Below are 9,400 nucleotides of genomic sequence, written 5' to 3' on the forward strand. Positions count from 1 at the left end.
GCACCGCAAATAGCCGGAAGCAGGGCCTGGTTCCCAGAACCGACTGAGAGGCGACGCTCGCCACGCCCTACGCCTCTCCACGGGCCGCTCTAGGGCTGCTGGAGGACTGCTCTCGGTGCTCCGCGGTCGGAGGGGCGAGGCCCAGGCGCCGCGTCCGCGGAAACCTCTGCGGATTCCGCGGCCACCTCTGCGGATTCCGCGGCCAGCTCTGCGGTTTCCGCGGCGGCTGTGGACCGAAGAGACGCGGTCGGCTCTGGGGTGTGGGGGCGCTGGAGGGGCTGAGTGCAGACTCTGGGCCGCGAGGCTCGCCTGCACAAAAATGTGAGCGAGTTTCGCCTCTCAGTTGTTCAGTTTGAATGGGTAAATTGACGGGGTGTGCATTTATCTCCATGGAGTGATATTTTAGAAGTCAATGAGGGACGTTCCTTGACGTTCAGGTGGTTAGGACCTCGGCGCTTTCACTGCCGTGGTTCAGGTTCAACACTCTGCAAGTTCCGGCTCCCCTCGCCCCGCAAAGTCAGTGAAAAACAAGGCAGACAAGTCCACAAAATGAGCAAGGGGGTTGAATAGATTATGTCAAAGAAGAACAATATAAAATGCTGATGAGCACCTGAAGAGATGTTGGGCTTTGCTGGCCATTAAGGAAATGCAAGTGGAAGCCACAAAGTTGCCATTTCACACCATCAGTGTGGATACAGTCAGACAAATCACGTGTTGAATGTGCCCCACCCCTCAACTCTTATGTAGAAACCCTAATCCCAGTGTGACCCTATTTGGAAATTGGACCTTTGGGGAAGTATTTAGGTTAGGATGGGATTAGTGTCCTGCAGACTTAAAAAAAAAAAAAATTACACAATGTGAGAGTTGTGAGTTAAATTTTATTGGGGGCAAAATGAGGAGTACAGCCTGGGAGAGAGCATCTCAGATAGCTCTGAGAAATTGCTCCAAAGAGGAAAGGAGAAGGTCAATGTATTTGTGATTTTGGTGAAGGGGGAGTATATGTGACAAAGCACATATTTGTTGCAGAAGGTTTCTGCTAGTCACAAGGAGCAGTAGTGACTTGTGAACCATGAAGGATTTTAGTGCTTTCCTAGATATGAGGAGATACAAGAATTGGGCTCATGAAATCATCTTCTGAAAATATCTACTTGCAGACTTGTTCTGCCAGTTTTTCCCAGAGCACAGAGAGCGTCATTTCTGCTCTCCACTCTCAGCTCTTTTCAGAGGGTGTTGAAAATCAGCAGCTCCAGTAGCACATGATTTAATCCTTGAAGAGGTAGATGAAAAGTCCAATTTGTAGTTGACAACCCTTTAAGAAGAGACAGAGTGGTGACTAGCCCTGTCAACTCTGAGGACACAACCAAAAAGCTGCCCTTTTCCAGAGGATCTTCCTGAGTCAGGAATCGAACCCGCGTCTCCTGTATCTTCTGCACTGACAGGTGGTACTTTACCACATGGAGAAGGAAATGGCAACCCACTCCAGTACTCTTGCCAGGAAAATCCCATGGATGGACGGAGGAGCCTGGTAGGCTACAGTCCATGGGGTCGCAGAGAGTTGGACACGACTGAGCAACTTCACTTTCTTTCACTTTCACTTTACCACTAGCGCCACCTGGGTAGTCCTGAATGGGGCATGTTCAAGCCTTATTCTCCACCATGGTCTGGCTCACCTCCCCTACCAAACCACAGGTAGAGTCTGCAGATGGCAGTTATGGTCTTGGTTGGAGCCCTAGTGTTTGCATTTGTAAAATGAAAGTTTATTTATTTATTTTTTATCTCAAAGGGATATAGAGTTCAGCCAAGGAGGGTACCTGAGGAGCTAGCAAGGCAGGAACTTTCAAGTGGTCCTAATTTTTTTTTTTTTTGGTCCTAGTTTTGAAAATTGAAATGAATGATGCCAGGTTTACTGGGACAAGAATGTCAGTAGGAAAATTCACAGTTAAGCACCAAGGAGAGAGGGAGCACCCCCAGGGCTGAAAAAGAGGAGAGAAATAGAAACCAAAGCTTCAAACTTGGAAATGATGCTGTGGCAGCTCTGGGGCCTTGGCCAACATGGAAACGACAGATTAGGCCCGAGTGACTCCAGAATAGTGGTGGCAACTGAGTCTCCTCCAGCGCTGGAACTCCAGAGGGCTCTTATCTTCTGTGTAAAGATGAATGAGAAAACATTCCATTTCCTTGCACAGAGATGCTGGGCATCTCCATGAACAAAGGAGATGGAGCTGGGAGTGCAGGCAGGCCAAGGTAACTAGAGTTCAAAGGGAGCAGAAGAAACTACTAATACTGCAAACTGAAGTAAGCATTCACAAACAAGCATTTGGAGATACCGAAAACTTAAAAAAAAATCATATCTTTCAAAACTAAAAATGAAAATGCACCTCCTCAAAAAAAAAAAAGAAAAAAAAAGAAGAAATGCAATGAATGATCAAATGAAGGAAGGGAACTTTTTAAAAACTTATTTTCAAGCCATATATCCAACCTACTTCCAGATGGTTCAGGATAAAACAAGAAATATAAATGTGGAAAGAGTTAAAAATTGATTAACCTGAATGAAGGTTATCTGGGAGTTCTCTGCATTATTGCAACTTACCTGTAAATTTTAAATTATTTCAAAATAAAAAGGAATCTCTCTGTCAATGCAGGGAACATGAGTTAAATCCCTAGTCAGAGAAGATGCCACATGCCTCGGAGCAACTAAGCCGGTGTACCACAACTACAGAGCCTGTGCTCTGGAACCCACACTCTGAAAAAAGAGAAGCCACTGCAACAAGAAGCTACCACTCATTGCAACTAAAGAAAGCCCATGTGCAGCAATGAAGACCCAGTGCAGCCAAAAAAAAAGAAAAATCTATATGATTCAAAAGCAAGAAATATGGATTTGCAGAAGATAGCTATACAAATACCATAATACCTGCTTCTGTTCCCATACTTATGAAATAAATTCCATGGAGTCAGGAGAAACAAATAAATAAATTGTATCTCAATAATGCTGTTAAAAAAATTTTTTTTTAAGTCAGGCTGTCTTATTTTCCAGACACAAAATCAAAGGATGTCTGAAGGCTGTTTAACATCTCAGCAGCCAGCCTTCTGCAGGGGAGGAATAAGAGTGGGTGTGGGTGCCACCAGTCACCTCTAAACTTCCTAGAACCAATGGAGCTGAGCCCCTGGCCCTGTCAGAGGACTGCAGGGTGACTTGGGCCAAGCTTCTCGATTCTGTGCTCAGCGTCTCCACCTGGAAGACAGAATGATGACAGTGCCTACAGAAAAGGAACAATTAAGCCAAGCCTAGTATGCAGAGGAGCGTTTTGTGTGATGCAATATTCAAGAAAATTAGAGATACCAAGGGAACATTTCATGCAAAGATGGGCACAATGAAGGACAGAAATGATATGGACCTAACAGAAGCAGATATTAAGAAGAGGTGGCAAGAATACACAAAATAACTATACAAAAAATGTTTTAATGACACCGATAACCATAATGGAGTGATCACTCACCTAGAGCCAGACATCCTCGCATGCGAAGTCAAGTGCGCCTTAGGAAGCATCAGTAGGAACAAAGCTAGTGGAGATGATGGAATTCTGGCTGAGCTATATTAAATCCTAAAAGATGATGCTGTGAAAGTACTACACTAAATATGCCAGCAAATTTGGAAAACTCAGCAGTGGCCACAGGACTGGAAAAGATCAGTTTTCATTCCAATCCCAAAGAAAGGCAAAGCCAAAGAACGCTCAAACTACTGCATCATTGCATTCATCTCGCACGCTAGCAAAGTAATGCTCAAAATTCTCCAAGCGAGGCTTCAACAGTACGTGAACCGAGAACTTCCAGATGTTCAAGCTGGATTTAGAAAGGAAGCAGAGATCAAACTGCCAACATCTGTTGGATCATAGAAAAAACAAGAGAATTCCAGAAAAACATTTACTTCTGCTTCATTGACTATGCGAAAACCTTTGACTGTGTGGATCACAACAAACTGTGGAACATTCTTAAAGAGATGGGAGTACCAGACCACCTTACCTGCCTCCTGAGAAATCTGTATGCAGGTCAAGAAGCAGCCGTTAGAACCAGACATGGGACAGCGGACTGGTTCAAAATTGGGAAAGGAGTACGTCAAGGCTGTATATTGTCACCCTGCTTATTTAGCTTATATGCAGAGTACATCATGCAAAATGCCAGGCTAGATGAATCACAAGCTGGAATCAAGATTGCTGGGAGAAATATCGATAACCTCAGATACCCAGATGACACCACCCTTATGGCAGAAAGCAAAGAGCAACTAAAGAGTCTCTTGATGAAGGTGAAGGAGGAGAGTGAAAAAACTGGCTTAAACCTCAACATTCAGATAACTAAGATTATGGCATCTGATCCCATCACTTCATGGTAAATAGATGGGGAAACAATGGAAATAGTGACAGACTTTATTTTCTTGGATTCCCAAATCACTGCAGATGGTGACTGCAGCTCTGAAATTAAGAGACACTTGCTCCTTGGGAAAAAATCTATGACCAACTTAGACAGCATATTAAAAAGCAGAGACATTACTTTGCCAACAAAGGTCTGTCTAGTCAAAGCTATGGTTTTCCAGTAGTCATGTATTGATGTGAGAATCGGACCATAAAGAAGGCTGAGCACCGAAGAATTGATGCTTTTGAACTGTGGTGTTGGAGAAGACTCTTGAGAGTCCCTTGGACTGCAAGGAGATCCAACCAGACAAGTGTAAAGGAAATCAGTCCTGAATATTCATTGGAAGGACTGATGCTGAAGCTGAAATTCCAATACTTTGGCCACCTGATGTGAAGAACTGACTCATTGGAAAATACCCTGATGCTGAGAAAGATTGAAGGCAGGAGGAGAAGGGGACAACAAAGGATGAGATGGTTGGATGGCATCACCAACTCAATGGACATGAGTTTGAGTAAACTCCGGGAGTTGGTGACAGACAGGGAGGCCTGGTGTGCTACAGTCCATGGGGTCTCAAAGAGTTGGACACGACTGAGCAACTGAACTGAATTGAACTGAACTTACCGTCTCCAAGGTCATAAAGATTCACCTCTCTATATTTTTTTTCTATTAGTATTTTGGTTTTACTTTCTTTTACTTTTCATATTTATGTAGATAATCTGTTGGGAATCCAATTTTATACATATTGGATGTGGGTCCAGCTTCCTCTTTCTTCAAATAGTTCCTCAAGAAAGAATATATTTTTAAAAATAATATATTAAATAATCAATCTTTCCCCATTAGTTTTTATACATTAGTGAGATTCTGATTCTTTTTTTCTGTCCCATCTGCCTATTTGTGTTCCCTATCAAGTACCACTATTTTGGAGTAGCTCCTAACATCTGGTAGAGTACCTGCCTGCTGAATGTCCTCCTTCAAAGCTGAACTAGCAGGAACTTCCCTAGTTGTCCAGTTGCTAAGACTGTTCGGTCCCAATGCAGAGGGCCTGGGTTCGATCCCTGGTCAGGGAACTAGATTCCACCTGCTGCAACTAAATAAATAAATTAAAAAAATAAAAAACTGAACTAGCTATTTGTAGACCTTTATTCTTCCACGTGTATTTTTAAAATATGTTTTTCATAGTACTCAAAAAAATCTTACTAGAATTTAGATTTTTAATATTTTGTGTTTTTAGACCACTTTAGTGAGGATTGACATCTTTACAGTTTTATGCCATCTGGTCCATGAACATAGTATGTTTCTCCATTTATTTAGGCTTTCTCTTAAGGTACTTTGATATAGTATTTAAGTGTCATCTGTAAGATTTTTATATTTTTTTAATTTGCTTAATTTCCACATGGTTTATAGCTTCTGTTGGTGAAGTGAAGGGCATTTCACTTTCCATCATATTTTCCAGTTGGTGGTTTCTCAACTGTAGAGAACCATGTCGGGTTTTGTGAGCAGATCTTATTGAACTTACTGGTTCTGATACTTTGTTGTCTGTATATTTTCTGTGTAGAATTTGATATTATCTTCAATTTTTGATACTTCAGGTTATTCTCTTCTAATCTTTAGGCTCTTTTCTTTTATTGTTGCGTTGGCTGAGCACACCTGCCTACCCCCAAACCCCCAACATTAGTTAGCAGCTTTTCTTTTTTTGGCTCAGAGATTAAAGCATCTGCCTGCAATGCAGGAGACCTGGGTTCAATCCCTGGGTCAGGAAGATCCCCTGGAGAAGGAAATGGCAAGCCACTCCAGTATTCTTGCCTGGAGAATCCCATGGACCAAGGAGCCTGGTGGGCTATAGTCCATAGGGTCACACAGAGTCAGACATGACTTAGCACAGCACCAATATTCCATATTGTGTGTGTGTGTGTGTATATATCACATCTTCTTTATCCATTCATCCCAAATTAATAGTGTGGGATTAACCGATTCTACTATATATAACATAGGTAAACTATTATATATAAAATAGGTAAACAACAACGACCTACTGTATAGCATAAGGAACTATACTCAATATCTTGTAATAACCTATAATGAAAAAAAAATCTGCAAAAATTCGTATAACGGAATCATTTTGCTATACAATTGAAACTAATGTAACATTGTAATTTTTTTAAGGCTTAAAATATATTTTAATAAGTTCATGTTGCAATATTTCATTTCTCAGAAAAACTTCAAAGGTATTAGGGACAAATCAAACATGGTACACCAATAAAAAATGCACAGCATAACTACCCAAGATAGGCAAAGCTAAGAGCTACCATCTGACATTCAGCATACAGCAACCCTGTTCTCAAGATTGTACTAGGCCTATCAAGAAAAGCTGTGAATGGCAACATCACAGACACAAAAGGGCCATTTCTGGGTTGTCCTTACCCAAGAAAAAGATGGAGGCAAGTTTAACACAAGATTTTTTAAAGATACACTAAATGAAAATCCCTAAGAGAAAATGTCTTCCTTGGGACATGAAAGGGTAATATATGGGACATAACAGAACCGTATGTATGTTGTCTGTGACCTCTGTGGACACGTGCCTGAATTCCCACCAGGGAGTGATTGGAACAGTGGGGCCAAGGTCACTGGGGGATGTTTGGTTTTTGTGGTATATGTGGCAGGATCTCTGGGGTGAGACAGTGCAGTAAGTCGTATCCAACTCTTGTGACCCCATGGACTGTAGCCTGCCAGGCTCCTCTGTCTATGGGATTCTCCAGGCAAGAATACTGGAGTGGGTTGCCATTTCCTTCTCCAACACTGTAAATTAACTATACTTCAATAAAACAAAATAATATGGTGATGAAAGTGAAAGTGTTAGTTGCTCAGTCGTGTCAGACTCTTTGCAATTCCATGGACTGTAGTCCACCAGGCTCCTTTGTCCATGGAATTCTAGACAAGAATACTGGAGCGGGTTGCCATGCCCTTCTCCAAGAGATCTTCCCAACCCAGGGATCAAACCTGGGTCTCCCACATTGCAGGCAGATTCTTTACCATCTGAGCCACCAGGGAAGCCTCAATATGATGATGAGGTGCAGGCAAGTCTTTGTGAAGAATGGTCATCTGGGGACCTGAGGACCTGGCAGGAAGAAATGAAGTCAAAAGAGGTGTTTTGTTTTTAAATATTTATTTTTATTTATTTGGCTGTGCCCGGTCTTAGTTGCAACATGCAGAATCTTTTATTTTTATTGCCATATGTGGAATCTTTGCTTTTAGCTTGTGACCTCTTACTCATGGAATGGGATATCTTGGTTGCAGCATGAGGGGTCTAGTTCCCCAACCAGGGATCAAACCTGGGCCCTCTGCTTTGGTAGTGCAGTCTTAGTCACTGGACCACCAGGGAAGTTATGGGTTCTGTGTTTATAATGAGAAATATCAGAGTGTCTTTGTATACACATCCAAATAATATTAATAAAACACAGAGAGACAAACAGATGATGCAGGAGAGGAGACAGCTGAATAAAATCTTTGAGAATGGAAGAGGGAGTAGATTCCACTTCATCAGAGGAGGGCCTGCCTTGTCTGGGAGCAGGGAAACACTGCCTGCCCATTTTCAGGAGGGAAGGTGAAGGGCAGGGATGGATATGGGCAGGGCTTTGGGTTTGGTGCTAAGAAAAGGGTTTTTTCGTATCTGGGAGGCTCAACTGTGCTTAGTTCCTCAGTCGTATCCAGCTCTTTATGACCACACGGGCCATAGCCCACCAGGCTCCACTATCCATGGAATTCTCCAGGCAAGAATGCTGGAGTGTGTTGCCATTTCCTTCTTCAGGGGATTTTCCTGACCTAGGGATGGAACCTGAGTCTCCTGCATTGCAGGTGAATTCTTTACCATCTGAGCCAGCAGGGAGGCTCTACTAGAGAGGCCTAAGAAATACCTATGTTCACTTTGGAGGGTGGGAGACTTACCCTCTGTAGGAAAATCACAGGATTGCCAAGGAGGTATAGTGCTCCATCTGAGTTTAAAGTGAAGCTAGCCAGCTTAGTTATGTGGTTTCTGCAGTACCTGTCATGGAGAACGGTGGGGTTCATCCAGACTGGGCTTTCTCAGGTGTACACGATGGAGGGGAGCTAGAGACAAGGGAGTAGAGACCACTGTCCTGTCCACGGGAGTTCAGTATGAGGATGGGCCAAAAGGGAAGCCAGAGTGGTGACACAGTCAGGGATCAGGGAGCCAGGAGGCAGAGAACTACTGCAGCAGAGCACTGAGGGAGTGAACTGTAGGCGGGAGGTGGGACTGAACTGAGAGCTCTTGAGCTTGAGCTTTCAGCCTTTGTAGTTCCCTGGTGTTGAGGGATCCAGACTGTGACCACAGAGTGATGTGGGCTTCTGTGTTTTGCTGTGAGAGTTTCAGGCTGGTTAGATTCTATCCGTACCAACATGGAAGTTAAATACTACAACTTCTGGAAATTAATATTGTCTATGTAATAACCATTTTTTAAAAGCCTGAAGAACAGGCTAAACGCAGGTTAGAAAACGCTAAAGAGAATAATGGTGAAACCGAACTGAGCAATTACGAGGTTAAGATGACAGAGCAAACAGAGAAAATCTTAGGGACATGGAGGACACAGGCCATCCAGTTTATCTGACGGACACATAGGGAGGTCCCATAGGATGGAAGAGCCGATATTTTAGAGACAATGGTCGGTAACTTTTCAGAATCGAGGGAAAGTGAAATCTTTCCTGGGAAGGTAAAATTAGACCAAATCCACACTGACACGTAAGAAATGTCAACTGCACCGTACAGAATGGTATCGGAAGAATCTCATGGGCGACCCCACAGGCAAGATCGGCGGCGGTGCAGACGGCGGGGCGGAGGGGGCGCTTCGGCGTCACTTGGCCAGCGGCCGTCCCTCTGCGCCCGCCGCACCCTGGGGTACCCGCACCTGGGACACCCTCGTCCGCCCGCCACAGCTCCGGACCCCAGCGAACCTCACCGGGGCCGCACCCCCCGCCTTGG

The sequence above is a fragment of the Bison bison genome, unplaced genomic scaffold, assembly GCF_000754665.1.
Source record: "Bison bison bison isolate TAMUID 2011002044 unplaced genomic scaffold, Bison_UMD1.0 scf7180017864078, whole genome shotgun sequence".
NCBI classification, from domain to species: Eukaryota; Metazoa; Chordata; class Mammalia; order Artiodactyla; family Bovidae; genus Bison; species Bison bison.